This window comes from Pelodiscus sinensis, chromosome 6 (genome assembly GCF_049634645.1).
Source record: "Pelodiscus sinensis isolate JC-2024 chromosome 6, ASM4963464v1, whole genome shotgun sequence".
NCBI lineage: Eukaryota > Metazoa > Chordata > Testudines > Trionychidae > Pelodiscus > Pelodiscus sinensis.
In genome coordinates, this window is record NC_134716.1 from 42,604,863 (window position 1) to 42,620,956 (window position 16,094).

A 16,094-nucleotide genomic window follows, 5' to 3' on the forward strand; every position below is an offset into this window, starting at 1 on the left:
ATGCAGGTATTGAGGCCTTCCACATCACTTATGTTGCTTATTGAGATACTCAATAGATACAGATTTTAAGAATAGGTTGAGTTTAATGTTTAAAACACTTTTTTGGGGGGGTAGAAAAAACTTAGTTAACAGCATTTCATCTGGCAAGAAACTGTTTACCAATAGTTGAGGTTGTGAAATCCGCATTCTATGATTGTTGTCCTCACTTTCCTATTGTTTGTCTGTGTGATCTCTGTCCTGTTTGTAACTTTCTGGCTGCTGTATAATTCATTTTGCGAGGTGTAAATCAACTAAGGTGACGCGGTCTGGTTAATTCTGATACTGTATGTTACAATCGGTTAGTAAAATTATACTACAATAAATTAGTTAAGGTAGAGCCAAGCAGGACTCAGGTTTCATTATATGAACTGTGGCCCTGTAGTGGGGCCTTTTTTAATTCCCAGGAGTAGGCGGGTGTGAGCCTGCCCATTTCTAAAAGCCCCTTCCTCAACCTTGCAGGATGGACGATTGGACTTGGGGTTCAATTCATTCCGTGGGACAAATGACAAAAACAAGGTCAAGGAGTGCTGGTCAAAGGTTTAAAACAAGGGAGCCAGATGGGGACACCAAGCAGAGAACTTCGGACAGTGCCTACTGCTCCTCAAATCTGTCTGTGGAGCCAGCGGAGGCTGCCCAGAGGAACTCTGCCCAGATGTGTGAAACCAGGGAGGAACAGAAGTAGGCCCCACAGTCGCAGAGCACCCCTTCATCCAACATCCTCCTCTTGGTGTGGTATATTGTTGTTTTCACCAGGGCGGTTGATGAGAAGGTCTCAGGATTTTGTGGGGCTACAGATGGGGTGTATGTGTAAATTAAAAGATGAGGGGGAAAAGTGCAGCCAGAATAGGGTCTGCAACCTGGCACACTTCAGATAAGCATGCTCCAGGTTTTCCCTCACACCGCAGAAGGGGCAGGCGTCTGGAATGGGGGTAAACTGCGCCAAGTATGCACCAGTGCTCACAGCTCCATGAAGGAGCTGCCAATTGATGTCCACGATGGGCCCTGGATTAAGTTGGAATAAACACTGGCCCATCGGGGTTCCTCACCCTCAACAGGTCTTTGGTAGTCCCGCCATGTGGTGTTGAGGTGGGACATGAGGGTGAGGAAATGCATAATGTGAAGCACGAGTGTGTACAGATGGTCCCTAAGCATGGTTTGAAGATAGACCGGCTGCAGCACGCTTATCTTTGAGTGCTGTATGAGGCTGCACAGGTGAAACAGTCCATATGACAAAAGAAGTCTCTTTTTTGGCTCCAAATAGGCAGGATTAAGGCTCTTGTTAAATCCTGTGTCAACACACAGGAGACATGAAAAGGCAGCAGTCTTCATTGCAGACACAGAAAAACTGTTGAGTTTCACAGGCTAGGAATGTGAATTCTATGGGCTGCTATTCTTGGAGGCAGGTTGGTTAGTTTTTCCAAATATAGGGTTTTCTGTTTTAAACAGTAAAGTCAACTTGTTCTTAAATCCTATTCTTATCTACTGAGATACTCAAAATGCAGCATGTCTACAATATTAAAGTAAAACTGCATGTATTTTCATTATAATGATTACTTTGTGCAAAGAATGACACTTTCAGAGTTAAGCATCCAAAACAGCATACAATTAGTAATTACTTATGACAACAGCTTTTAAATATTTTCTAAAGTTCACACTGAACTCTTAAAATGACTCTGGCATTCAATAAATTTATCTGACAAACCAAAAACCTCCCCAATGTTCTGATATTGTATATCAGGCACATAGGGCAAAACATACTTTGATACAAATGGACACGTGACTGAATACTGCAGCAGCAGCAGTTTAGGGCCACCACTTCAACAAATAGTTGCATTTATAATGGGATTGAACACCAGTTTGTTTTATGTTTCGCTACTTTGCCATTTGCTGCTGAAAAAAGTGTAAAGTGTTCATTACCACTTAGCTTTGTTTAGGAAGCATTAAATATAAGCACAAGTGGGAGAGTAAATTTACTGTATAGACCGGCCTTGTGTTCTTTGTATATAGCTGTGAGATTAACTGAAGGACCATGCCTACAAACATTGCCAATGCAGGAACTGAGAAACAGAAGATCTGAGTTCTACTCAGTCTGTTACATGTTACAGACTTGTAACATGATCTTTGCAAAGTCATATAGGGTCAGATTTTTGAGAGAGACCTTACCCAGTTACCTCTTACAAGAACAATTAGCAAATGCTGACCACCTGGATGGCCCCTCTCCTGTACATACCCACCCAAATCTAATATCTTTCTATAGGTTCATGTTGTATTTGCAAAAAAAAAAGGCTGCCTTTGAAAATCTGGATTAATCCTGGCCTCATGTTAATCAGTTGGAGTTTTGCCACTGATGTCAGTGTGGTCAAGATTTATTTGGGGGGGGGGGGGGGGGGAGTATTAGTCCTTCTGGATCTTAATCCCTCTAGGTCTCCTTACTCATCTGAAAACTAGTTAACAACATTTCAGAGACTTCAAAAAGTCTTAATTCCTGGCTGTTTGAAATTCAGAGATCCTAAATTATAGAATTGCAAAATATCTCTTTCAAGTTTTCATCTCCCTCAGATTGTTGTGTAGTACTCCTATACCACCTTTTAACCCACAGTTGGCTATACTTCCATGATGTCTGTAAAGTGCTTTGGGACCTTTTATAAGGAAAGGAGCTATATCATTACGTAACTCATCTTTAATCCACTCCCTGTTGATTTTTGTCAGGGCTGTGAGTTGTGAGGATATGAAAGGAGAATTAATGGGGACAGATGTGAAAAAAGGTGTTTTTAAAGGGGCTGAACTTCTTTTGAAAATTTGCCAGTTTTTAATCAAAGGGACCTGAACCCAGCCTCTAACTTTGCACCTGTGAGTGCTGCATGTGCATTAATTGATTTGCACCCACATGCATTCTGCACTGGAAAACGGTGTTGTTGTGCCATAATTCTTAAGTGTGCACGTTTAAAGGCCATTTTTCAAAATCTGATGCCACAATTGAGCCAGTTAGCATGTGCCTTAGTCACAGTCATGCACTGGGCAGGCAGAGCCCAGGAGAGCGCTACCACTGTTCCATTCTGTGCAAAGTCCATTTCTCTCCTGTCCTGTTGGGGTAGCTAGAGACCCTAGCCAGAAGCAATCTTTGAACTGTAACTGCCCCTCTGTAGGAGGGAATTAGAGCAGCCGGTGAACCTGTTTCCTACCTACCCATGCACCACACAGCACCCAGTGCGATGTGATCCAAATAGCCATTTAGGCCAGATGTGTAGTAAGAATACTTTCTGTTTTTCTTCATATCCGTGATCTAGCTGGGTCACTTTACTCAGCTAAATTGACTTTCTCAGGAGTTGCAGTCGAGTAAATGATTAAAGTAAATGATGTCCTGCCACGAGATAGAGGCACATGACTGAAATGAATGAGTTTAAGTGTTTGTTTTGCAAAGTTGCTCTTAGAGAAATGTGGAATATCTCAAGTAATTGTGCTGAGGCTGTTAAAGCAACATGAATGTGATGCCCACTGAATCACTGTGGTGTCACTTTTTACTGCTTATTCTTGCTAGGCATGGCATTACAAAATCTCTGTAGTCTGATCACAGCAATGAATATTTCCCTAGTTACTTCTGTTGCAGTAGCCCCCAACAACCCCACCAATAGAACAGAGCCCTATTGTGCTAGGCACTGCCCCAGAGAGCTTGCAAGCTGAAATTTAGAAAATATATAATGGGGCATAAACCCACTAACAAAGTGTGAAGAGAAGGTAACAAAGTTCTAGAAATCCATAGTGATATATAATCAGAGAGCTGGCAATTTTCACAATTGAGAAACAAATTCACAGCTTCCTGGAGTATAAGGCCAGAAAGGTGCATTAGGTCATCTCCTCTTGTATATCACATTAAATTTCATCCAATTATCTTTGTTTTGAGCACAATAATGTGTGCTTGAGGGAAGCATATCTTCCAGAAAGCATCCAGACTTGATCTGAAAACATCAAGAGACCACAAAGCCTCCACTTCCCTCCTATGGCTAATCACTCATGGTTAAAAATTTGCGCTTAATTTCTAATTTGTATTTTTCTCACTTGAGTTTCTAACCATTAGTTCATGTTTCCCTTTCTCCATTGGATTAAAGAGACCTTTTGGTTCCTGCAGTCAAGTCATCTTACTCATTTTTTGATACACTAAATAGATTGAGCTCTCTAAGTCCCTCCCTGTAAGATGTGTGTGGGGTGTGTGTTTTTTTTCCTCAAATGCAGATAACAAAAGTGTACACACTATTTCAGCACTGGTCTCATCAATGCCACATAGAGGTGAAATTGCCTTCCTAGTCACTATTCCAATCCACACTTCCAAGGACAATTATTAGCTTTTCTTGACACGGGGAATGCCTGTTGAATCGCTTGTCCACTGTGAGACCTCAATTTTTTTTTTTTCAGAGCAATTGCTTTTCAGAATACAATCCCCCAGTCTGCAGACATTCCCTGAATTCCTTATTCCTGCAATGCATTTTGTTTGGTTCCAGACTTCCAGGTGCTCACTGATGCAAGTGCTGAATAGCATTGGACCTAATATCAATTCCTGTAGAATGTCATAGTAACATTCCTATTTGGTGATGAGTCCCTTTTAGACAGTTCTTAATCTGACAAGTGTGCTACTGACATTTGTACAGTGCTAATTTTTTAATCAGACTATCATCCAGTATATCTCAGAGGGACTGCTGTGGAGTTTGTATCTTGAAAAACAATGACTTCTGCGGCACCTTAAAGACGAATATTTATTTAGGCATAAGCTTTAATGGGTAAAAACCACTTGCATCTGACAAAGTGGATTTTACCCATGAAAACTTATGCTCAAATAAATGTTAGTCTTTAAGGTGCCAAAGGACTCCTTATTATCATGCAATATTTAGTCAAAACTTTACCAAGTCCAAGAATATTAAATCTACACAGTCATCTTTATCAACCAAACCTTCATCGATCAAAGGAAGAAAGAAGGTTTGTTTGAGACTTCTCTAATAAAACATGTTGACTGACATTGTCTTTCCCTAGTAATTCTTTAATAGAATCCCATATCAACCTTTCCATTATTTTGCCCACAACTGGTATCAGGCTAACTAGCCTATAGTTATCTAGATAATTCCATTTGTTTAAAATTCGGCACACATTAGCAATCTTCTTGGAATTTTTCTGGTATTCCAAGATTTCTTCAGATTAACAGACCAGAGATCCCTCTGCCAATAATTTTATTATCTGGGTGCCAAGTTACTCAGGTCAGTTTTCTATGCCAAAGGAAAGACAGGTAGGGCAAGCGTCAAACTCTGTGCTCACTAAACTTTATCCACAGTTTTTCTAGCGTAGAACTTTTATTTTTCCATGGGTTACATCTACTAATGGGCTTAATTCTGTAATGAAGTAGTGGGAGCCCTCAACCCCATAGTCATCAATGGCTGGAGGCACTCAGCCACTTGTGGGACTTCTATTAACGTTATTTTTGTGGAAAAGCAAAGACAAAACAGTTTGTCATGAATTTTATCCTAAAGACAATGTGATCCATATTCATGCTGACCTCTCGTGGAAGGCACTGGTTGAGTTCCAACTGCTAAGTTAGATTTGACTCCTACTTTCCTATGTCTTATTTGTGAACATTGATACATGCAGCAGGAATGATGGAATTATCTGCCATGGAAGTTATCATATGTGTGTGTGGTGGGGGGGAAGCTATCCCTAAGGAGTTTCCCATTATGAGCCTTGATGGACAGGATCAGAACCAGGGAGCTTGCACAGCAAACACCATGCCAGCCAGGATGTGGGGCAGATACTCTACACTATTTGGAGAAGAAAATACTGCTGACAGCTGTTACCGTTTGGGAACTGAGCAGCAAAAAGTGCAGGAAGATCCTGAGTCTGCATTAATGGGTGATGCTTACTAGTTTTATCAACTGCTGGAGGCAGGGGTTGCTCCTGTCTGGTGGGAGCAGCCCCTATCCACAGTGGGCGCTGCCTGAGCACACCATGGGTAGGAGCACTCCAGCCCAGCCATGCTGGAGCAGCCTCCCCGCCTGCCCCTGTTCAATCTGTTAACCAGTTAAATTTAACTTTTAACTGGTTAACTAATTAAACGGTATTCTACATCCCTATTGCAAGGTAAAAATGAAAACAAACTTTGTACTGGATTTATTTTGAGTGATGAGGTTTCAGGTTGGTATCTACTAAGCAGAGCTAGAGAAAGAATGCTAGATGATTGTGGTGTCTGAATCATCTCCTCATGATCCAGTCACTTTACAAGTATGTATGCATAAATGTCCATCTGCAGTACGTGGAATTGGGAAAGGGAGTTGATGCTCACTCTGCTGCAAATGGCCACAACAACATTACTGAAATGACCCTATTTCTCACTGCCAAGAAGGTTCCCTAGAAAAACTGTGGTGCTTACAAGCTGACAGGAGGTGTAAGGAAGAAAGAATGGAAGTAATCGTGGCTTCTATCCAGTCCATTCTATCAAGAAGGTTGAATCATTTTACATTTCCTTGTCTTCCACTTCACTCCAGCTGTTTCACAATTCTATTACCTGGCCTGCCTGGGATGAATCATTTACAAAGAACAATACCTCAGGCATGCTGCACAACCAGCAAGAAATCCAGTCTTCAGTGGGAAATGAGTCAGGACAAAAGAACAGGGCAGGAGAGAGAGGAAGTATGAAGCTGTAGCAGGATGGGGAAATGCAGATTTCTACAGTAGCAGGTCCTGTCTCTACACCAGTAAAAGACCATGTCAAGAGACATCGCTCCCACAGTTGAATTCTGAAGCCGTGGCATAGCCAGAAGGGCCCACTTGTGTGGGCCACCACTTTAGGTGGGTGGCAAGAATGGGGGTGGGGGAGAATGGAACAAGAGGAATGGGGAAGGTAAGATCTGACCAGAGCACCGGGCAGACTGCGGGGGGGGGGGGGGGGAGGAAGAGGTGAGCCTGGATATGAAGAGGGTGGCCATGGCCCACTCAGGCCCACCCGTGGTTACACCCCTGACCTGAAGTAGATACAGTATCTCTTCTGTGCCAAGTGGAAATACAATTAAGGATCTATATTCGCAGCAAAACAGAATGGCTTGGTAACTGGAGCCTGCTGTATACCCAATGGTTATACCAACCTAGTTCTGTAGCTTAGGCCAGTGAAATATTTTGAGTCCTGTGTGATGTAGTTAAGTTATCCTAACCACCCTTGTAGCTAAGCAAGGTCAACGGAGGATTACTTACGCTGATGGGGGGGGAAAAACACCTTTCTGACACATAGGAAGCTGTCTATAATATGACAATTTTTCTGCAGCATCACAGCTCTGCCACTGTAACCACCATAGTGTAGTCACACCCTAGTCTGCTACCAAGCTTCTGCTTGTAGTGCAGAGGGTCTGATGGAGCTCTAGAGTGTGTGTGCAAGGATTGCAGAAGCAGGCCCAATGGTGCGTATCTTTTATTCATGGCTTAACTAGCTCTATTTGCATTTCTGTGACTTTTAATTAAAACCTGGTTAGGCAAGTGGTCAGTCTGTTTTGGAAAGCACTAAGTCTGAGGACTTGAGACTGTGTTACGGGTATATTCTGAAATATAGTCAGTTAAGGTGCAGCTACGTAGCAGGGCTAAAGTCGAATTAAGCTACGCAACTTCCGTTACATCAATTGCATAGCTGGAGTCAAAATAGCTTCATTCAGCTTTTGGTATGCTACACAGCAGGAAGTCGAAGGAAAAGCACTTGTCCTTCGACTTCCCTTACTCCTTGTAAAATAAGGGTTACCGTGCATCGGAGTAAGTCCTCCAGTTCGACATTATTTCAAAATAAAGTCTTGCAGTGTAGACGCTCATTGTTACTTTGGAATAATGTCAGCTGTGTAGACTTCCTTGAAGACAGTGGCTCCCAACCTTTTTGGGCATATGGACTCCTTTTTAATCTATTAAAATTTTACGAACCCCCTCCCCCCAACCCTCAAACAATATAGTTGTGCCTGTACCCTGCAAGTTCCTCGGCCCGCACTGCTTCCCGAAAAGCAGCAGTGCAGACTGAGGGCCGTCCTGGCTGTGAGAGGCATTTATTTTAATTTCTATTTTAAACTTTCCATAGACCCCCCCCCCCCCACCCCCCCATAGTACCATCATGGGCCACCAGGGTCCGCAGACCACAGTTTGGGAGCAACTGCCCTAAGAAATTCAAGACTCTGCCAGAAATGTTCACCAAAACAAGCAGAGTTTCTGTTCAGTGCCTGACCAACAATAAAGTCACACCCTGGATTACACAAGTATTGGTGCTAGTCTGCAAATACAGAGCAGTTTCCTAATCCAAAACTACACAAACCTTTGTAACATAGAGCTACTCAATTTTTTTCATATTTTTCTACAAAATGTGGCATTTAAAATCCTCCAGAAATGTTCACAGTATTCTAAATGCTTGGATTTTTCTTTGAAATTTAACATTTTGGTTTTGATTCAAACTAGAAAATTTGTTGTGGTTAGAACTAAAAATTCTCATTTTGCTGCTACAGAAATGAGAGCTTTCTGCAAGGAAAATGTCAGGGTGGTTTCATCCTCTTTAGCTTTCTATGATGGTTTTTTTTTTATCAGGGAATATGATTTGACCCTTTTCTTATTACTAAGCCCTAGATATCCAAAATGCCTGCTAGCTGTTATGTTTTCCTTTGATTTGACAAAAGTTTAGTTCTCTACTAGAAAAATGGGAACCAAAGATAAAACAGAAAACTCATGGGCTAATGTGTGTTTTGTACATATGACTTATAGTTTTGTTAGTCTTCTGTTAAATTTCTAGTGGGAGACCCATTTTTGTGCTAATATTGTGAGAAGTTCTACTGTAAGTGTTGAACAAATTTGACTTACGTGGACTATATTTTATTTGGCAAATGCTGTTGTCTTTTCCTTCTGATTGTCAAATGTTTTTTTTTCCTCAACATCCTTTATTATAGATGGATATCCAACATTCCTGACATCCTGGTCCTCTATCCTTCTGCTTCCAGGATTTTAGAGTGACTGTAATACACACATCTTTTTGTAGAAGTACCTGGTGTCTGCCACCTGAGGGCACTACATTGGTCTATGGAGTTCTCAAGACCAGTATTTCTCAAATTTGTTTTTACAAAGTACCCGTTTAAAAAAAAAAAAAAAAAAAAAAAACACCAGTACCTGCAGTTTTCAGACACACATTTTTTTTTCTACCGCTGCAACACATTTGTTTAAACCACTTAATCATAACCGGGCAGGCAATGAAATTTTTGGGTGTAAAAAGTACAAAAATAATAAAACGCTGTAAAACTTAAAATAAACAATCAGTTTTCTCCAAATTTCAGTTGTGTTGATGTACCCCCGAGTCTTCTCAAGTACCCCTAAGGGTACTCATACCACTAGTTGGGAAACACTGCTCAAGACAGTTACACCAGTGCAAACTTCTAATGTAGACAGACTATATATTTGCAGATTTCTCTAATCTAGACAAGTATTTATGCTTTACTTCAAAGCAGTTAACAGTACATGACAAATTGGCCACAGCCATGCTCTATTATGGGTTATCCCTTCCCATTTTGGGGATCAACCTAATATACTTTCAAGTTTGACTTCAGTGTGTCTTTATATTGCTTGCACCTGGCAATATGAGAACAGATGCCTTGCTTTAGCCAGCCATAAATTACGGCCTTGAGTATTGAAGTCAGCTATATGAACAAGATGCCAGACCAATCAAATTGTGCTTTTATGAGCATGGTGTGATACCAGACATCTGACAACAATTAAGGGTTCCAATATTGGGTATCCTGTCCCTGCAGACTGTACGTATGGAAGAAGTCAAGTTTCCGAATCTGGTGATATTTTGTCTGTCTACAACCATACAGAAGTATTTATAAGCATGACTACCTGATAGACATTTAATTTGGGGACATCAAAATAGCACTATCATTCCCTAGGCAGTGTAAGAGCATTCCAAGTGCACAGCTGGAGTTGACTGTCATGAGTAACTTGAGAATCACTTGTGGCTTTCTGTGCCAGCATATTCTCCAAGAAGTAAAACTGCAAGCACTTGAGCATTGTTGACCTTTGTTATTGAGTAGATGCATGAATCCCTGGCACAGATTTGTTACACTTTCTTTCAGTTTTGTCTAGGTTGATTATAAAATCAAAATTATTAACTGCATGAGTGAAATGATCATCGTAAGCTGAATGTCCTCAACCAGTGCACAGTCATCTACAACTAAAAGCTCCTTCATGAGTAAATCTGCTACTTCTTGCCAGCACAGAAGCATTGCAGGCTGAACGACTTCCCATCAGTGCAAAACTGAATGAATACTGTGTCATTACAAAATGCAGCCATAAGCCTACCCAAAACAAGGATTGAAAAGAGTGTGGGAGCCAGCATACAACCTTCATTGGTGCCACTGGTAACTGGAAAAAGGCTGCGTATCTCCCAATTTCCCACCACTTTGGCCATCATGGAAGGACTGAATGACAGAAATAAACCCTGCAGGGCATCCAAAGTTGAACAAAATTTTTCAGTGTCTCTGATAATTTACAGACTCAAAAGCTTTAGGTAAATTGACAAAGACCATGTAAAAACCAGTTTTGCTTGCAGCATTTTTCCTGAAATTAATAGGCTGTGAAGTTCGTGTTTATACTTCCTATCTGGGTCAAAATCCATATTGGGACTTGAGGAAGAAATCATGCTCCCCAAGGAAGGAAGATGTTCAGTCTAGTCAATATGACCCACACAAGAATTTTCCCAGCAACAGATAGTAAGGAAATGCTGTGTTACCATAGTTTGTTCTTTCAATCCTATGTTTACAGAGTGGACAACATTGGCATTCTTGAAATCCTGTGGCACCAGCTCTAGCTCCCCGATAATGCAGAAGAGCTATGTGAGGTGCCTGGCAGTGTTAGCTGCATGCCTTTCTGTGCAGGTATGCCATCCGGCCCTGGGGCTTTCCCTTGTGACACCTACCTGATTGCTGGGTGTGACGCTAGGTTAACAACAGACTGCACGGGCCTCCTAAACGACTGTTGATGTTGACCCATGTTTAATTGCAAGGATGTCCTTCCTCTTGTGTACGTCTGAATCAATGTTGAATCAAATTGACCTGCATGAGTATTGGTGAGGTTGGTTTTTAAATTCATGTTACCAGGAAAACGGTCCATGTAGTTGCATTCTACACTACCTAGTAGTGGTCATGTTCAATTTCTCATCATGACCTCTCCTTCTGTTGATTAGTAATAACTAGGTAAAATGTTGACCTTGCTCTCTGTCTGGTAAAGGAGTGGTGGTGTTTGTCTGGATCCAAGTGACAATTCTGCTGGTCTTCTGAAGCAGGAGGGATGGTGGCCACTGCACTGCATCTTGGAGGAGGGCATGTCAAATATTTTAAGTGACACCAGAAAAATTGTTCCAAAAACAATCTCAATAGAAAATATCAAAATGGGAGGTGAAAAACAACAAAAGAAAAAGGACAGGGAAAAGTTAATACAGTTTTTTTGCAGAATGGTTTATACCATTTAGTATAGCTAAGAAAGCATTGAAGGGACAGTGACAATTTTAGGGAGGAGTCAATGGGGTGGGGACTTGAGGGCTTGCAAAAAAATTGACTTCATGAGCTGTCAGGTGTTTCCACAATGCTCATTGTGCCTCACCCCAGAGCTGAAAATTGCCCTTCCTTCCAGTGTTGTAATCCTATTTGGAACCAAACCTATAGGAGCAGATTCAGCAGTCAAATCTAAACCTCTCCATCTCTATCCCCTGACATTCAAATGTGTTTGGGATCCACCATGACTGATTTCCAGCAGAATGAAATGGGCTAAAACGCTGAAACGAGGTTTGCAGGAGTGGTCGGCAAAGGATGCGGATCTGTTGACAAGGAAAGCCTTTGCCAACCGCTCCTGTAAACCTCGTTTCACGAGGCATAAAGGAGCGGTCGACAAGGCTTCCTTTGTCCACCAATCCGCGTCTAGACTGCTGCGCTGTGCCGGATCAGCTGATCGTTGGCACATTGTGGTGGCCATTTAAATCCTCGCTTCATTGACTATGTCGGGTAAACTAGTTTACAGGGCTCTGTTGACAGAGCCATGTAGTCTAGTCATACCCGAAAAGTCTAATTTTGCTAATTGTTCAACAGCCTTGCAACCAATGCACAGGGCAAACTATAAAAATTCAACTCCCTTTACAAATCTAGGGCCCTATTGGCTTCATGACTATTCTCTAGAATGCATCCATTAGTGTACTTCCCCAAAAATCACTGATTAAAAAATATATTAATGCTGATCATTCTGTAACTGAACTGGGAAATGCTTCATCCAATACAATACCTATGCTTCTTAAATAAAAGCATATTCTCCAATCCTGGGCCAAAATAATTTATTTGAGATTAAATGTAAGTGTCCTTGCACCGGAAGCAACCAACACGGGGAGTGCCAGGTGAGAACAGGTCTGTGCAGAGATCTGTTTTCTAAGCAGGACGAGCTGAGGAAGAGAGCGTGCTACACCAGTGCTTAGAGACCTATACTGGTTCTCCAGATCAAGTTTCTGGTGCTAATCTGCCACTGTTTTGCTCTTGTACAGCATTCAAATTCCAGGTACAGTCACATGAGGCATCACCTAAGCTGGATACTTAGACTGAGCTCTGTTTATGATGAACTTTTTTTGACATGACGCATTTTGTTATTGGCAGAAGCTTAAGTACATCATCTTTTCTTCCAGCAATAGGAAATGAGTGGGTGGCTTTTCGTGTAATAATAATATACACTTATCCAGCCTCCTCGTGGCTTTAGTTACTAGTATGAGTACTCTTGCGCTGTGTATTGCGTGACTTCCAAGTAACTGTGTGCGGGGTGTGTGTGTAATGGTGCTTGTACAACACATGATGTCCTCTCCACTTTAAATGTTCAATATATAGCAAATGTAATTTCAAAAAGAGGGGAAATTATTTAATTTTTACTTCTAGTTTCTTGGACTGTGCCCTGCATGGTAAAAGTCAACATCAGAGGGCTTGTCTGCTATTTTATACCTCCAGAGGGCATTTAGAGATGGGGAGAAACAAACAGAAGTCAGAGCACCTGGGAAATGAGTTGATGGGTTGCTATTTATTTCTACATAGGCACTGACTCTGGGAGCTTGGAGGCTGAAGCATTCATGGGGAAAAATTAGGTGCAGAGATCCACCTGCACCAAGCTCCCCCTTCTGTTGCCTCCCCCCACATGCCTTTTGTGTGTGGGCAGCCCTCTCAACCCTCCCAGGACTTCCAGAGCACAGCAAACAGCTGATTCCCAGGATTCGAAGGCCAAAAGGAAGGAGCAGAAGTGGGGACAGGGCACAGTTCAGGAGAGGAGGTGGGCAAGAGGCAGGGGGTGTGTGGAGCAGTCGCAGGAAGGGGAGGGTGGGCGCTTGTGGCAAAATGAGAAGTTAGTGCCTACGTCTCTACAAATACAAAGTCTATACGAATTCTTAAGTAGAATCCTTCTCTAAAGGAACAGTCTGGCTATTTAGTTTATCCCACTTTGTACAGGTTCTAGACAATACAACGTCCTGGCCAGTTTTGAATTAGATGATCACCCCAAGTCTGCACATTAGTTCTCCCTCTTTAAAGCATCCTTGGGCACTTGTCTAGTCAGCCACAACAGGAAGGCACTGACTGTGCAGAGGTGGGGACTGGTGGGGCTGTGCTGTGGGGGAAAGACACTGCTACTATATATATTTATACCCTGCATTAATTCTACACAGTACCTGAGCTCATGGGGTTGGAGAGAGGTTATGTGGCCCAAGGACAGGGCCATGCTGATGAATAGCCCCTCTCTACAGCATGTTCCCAAGGAAAAGCATCAGAGCTACTGATGCAACTCCACTGCTGAGCTGAGCAGTAACTCCCTCTCCAGGCTGGCCACCATCCCAGAATGAAGAGTTGGTGATTGCTTGGTAGGGTCCCTCTGGACCTGTGCAGATGATGATGTCACTGTTGAGGGGAAACCAAGAACAGTAGAAAGGCACTGGAAACCCCAACCGGAATGTGAGAGTGGGAGAGTTTTTTCCTATGGATCTCAGGGTATTTCACCCTTCCCTTCCCCTTCTCACATATCCACTAGTCCACCTGTCCCCAGGGAATGTTGTGATAAACAGGTTACTCTACAACCACCCTTCAGCTGCAGGGGCCTGGATGGTGCTCTATACAGCTTTGTTATAGTAATTCAATCATGAGTGTCCCTCTGCAGCAGGGAGAGCAGGAAACTTTAAGTATGCAGAGCCCCTCAAATATGCATACATGATGAGTTTGCATGTATCCACATTAGAATATATTTGATATATGGTTGCCTGGCTACACCCCAATTTGTATCCACTATTGAGGTACTTGTGCACCCACAGCAGGTGTCTCCACCTCTGCTTCACAAAGATTGTTTGTAGCCAAGTCACTTAAGATCACTGAATACAGCTGTTCAATTGCAAAAATTGGATCTACCCTCACCTGGTTCTGGCAACGGCAGAGAGGATTCTCAGCTGAATGGACCTGTGATTGTTGTTCTTATGTGTGCAAAAATGCAAGTATACTTGTGCAGGCACCCTTTGGAAATCTATTCCTGTACTGGTCGATCTACTAATTTAGGCATTCATCGTTGTACATTTCTATTGAAGTAGAACCCAGAGGTTTGTCTGAAACAGAGAACTGTTGGGGTAAATGCAATTCAAATATATAAGACCTGGTCCTGGGGGGAGGAGTGGGAATGGAAAAGGGAGGAATAAGGAAGAGGTAACCCTGCAGCTTAAAAAAAATTAAAAATTAGAGGAGTAGAATATCGGCATGAAGCTTTAAAATAAGAAATAGTACACATTCTCCCAGGCTTCTGGAAAGGCCTCTCTGCATTTGAGTCTATATCTCTTAAAATTCCATATTTAAGACCAATATTTATTCACCTACTTGCAGCTAGTTAAGTGGGTGGGTACAGTACAAACCCAACAGCAAAACATGTGTATTCATTAAGTGGATGAGTCATCCAACAAGGCTGTGTAAAGATGTATTATGCTGCACTTACAAAACTGTCCCAGGCTATTTTAGAATTCTCATGAGAGAAATGATTTAAGGTAGTAAATCAGAGACTGAAATGAGAAGTCCATACATTAAGGCAGGGTTGGGCAAAATGCAACACATAGGCTGAATCTGGCCTGCTGCCACCACCACAACTGCTCTGTTTCCTGCCTCTCCCCCTTCTCCCTTTTTTCTCCCCTGCCCCCAGTCATCTGACATGGGTCAAGTGTGTGTAAACTTTGCATTGTATGACATAATATTTCATCCTATGCACATTCTTCTATGGGCCTTACGTTGGGATTCCCATGCATTGGATCTGCATAAGCAACGGATCTCCTTAGAATTCCTACAGTAGTCAATATATGGGCAACACCAATGGCCTGTCTCTGCAGTATGAAGGAGTATATCACCGCCATAGGAGCTATGGCTAAACTAGCCCAAGCCCTTATTATTTTGCACACCAATTATGACTAATATCCAACCTACCAATTTTGGCTCATTAAGTTCTAGCTCTATATCTGCTGTTTTTAACAAGCCAAATTTCAACACCATTCTTGACTCTTATCAACCTGGCTCTTCTATTTAACTGTTATTTTGGCTTCTTTTCTTATCTTTTCCCATCAATGTTTATTATTACAGTTTCTTGTACTAGCTTAGGAACTTTTATATACTTTTTACAGTTCAAGTCACACTTTGGGGAAATTTATAGGGCCAATTGTCACAACAGATCTGGGCCTTAAGAATATAAGCTTATTATGGCAGGAATCTGGCTGCCTAGCACAATCGTGAGCATGAAGTAAGAATAATAAGCTTATGTAATAAATGCATGTACTAATAAAAAAATAGAAGTAGAGTAAATGACATTTTTATCTGATTAGTATGAGCATGAGCCCTACAAGAGTGGCTCCGCATGTAACTTTTCTTGTCTTTTTTGTGGTTTGATTTTACAGCACTTACTCCAGCAAAACTCCCTTGAAACCAATTAGAGCTCTTCTTGTGTATGGACAGAAAGATTAGGCCTAGTATGTTTAATCCAACTTG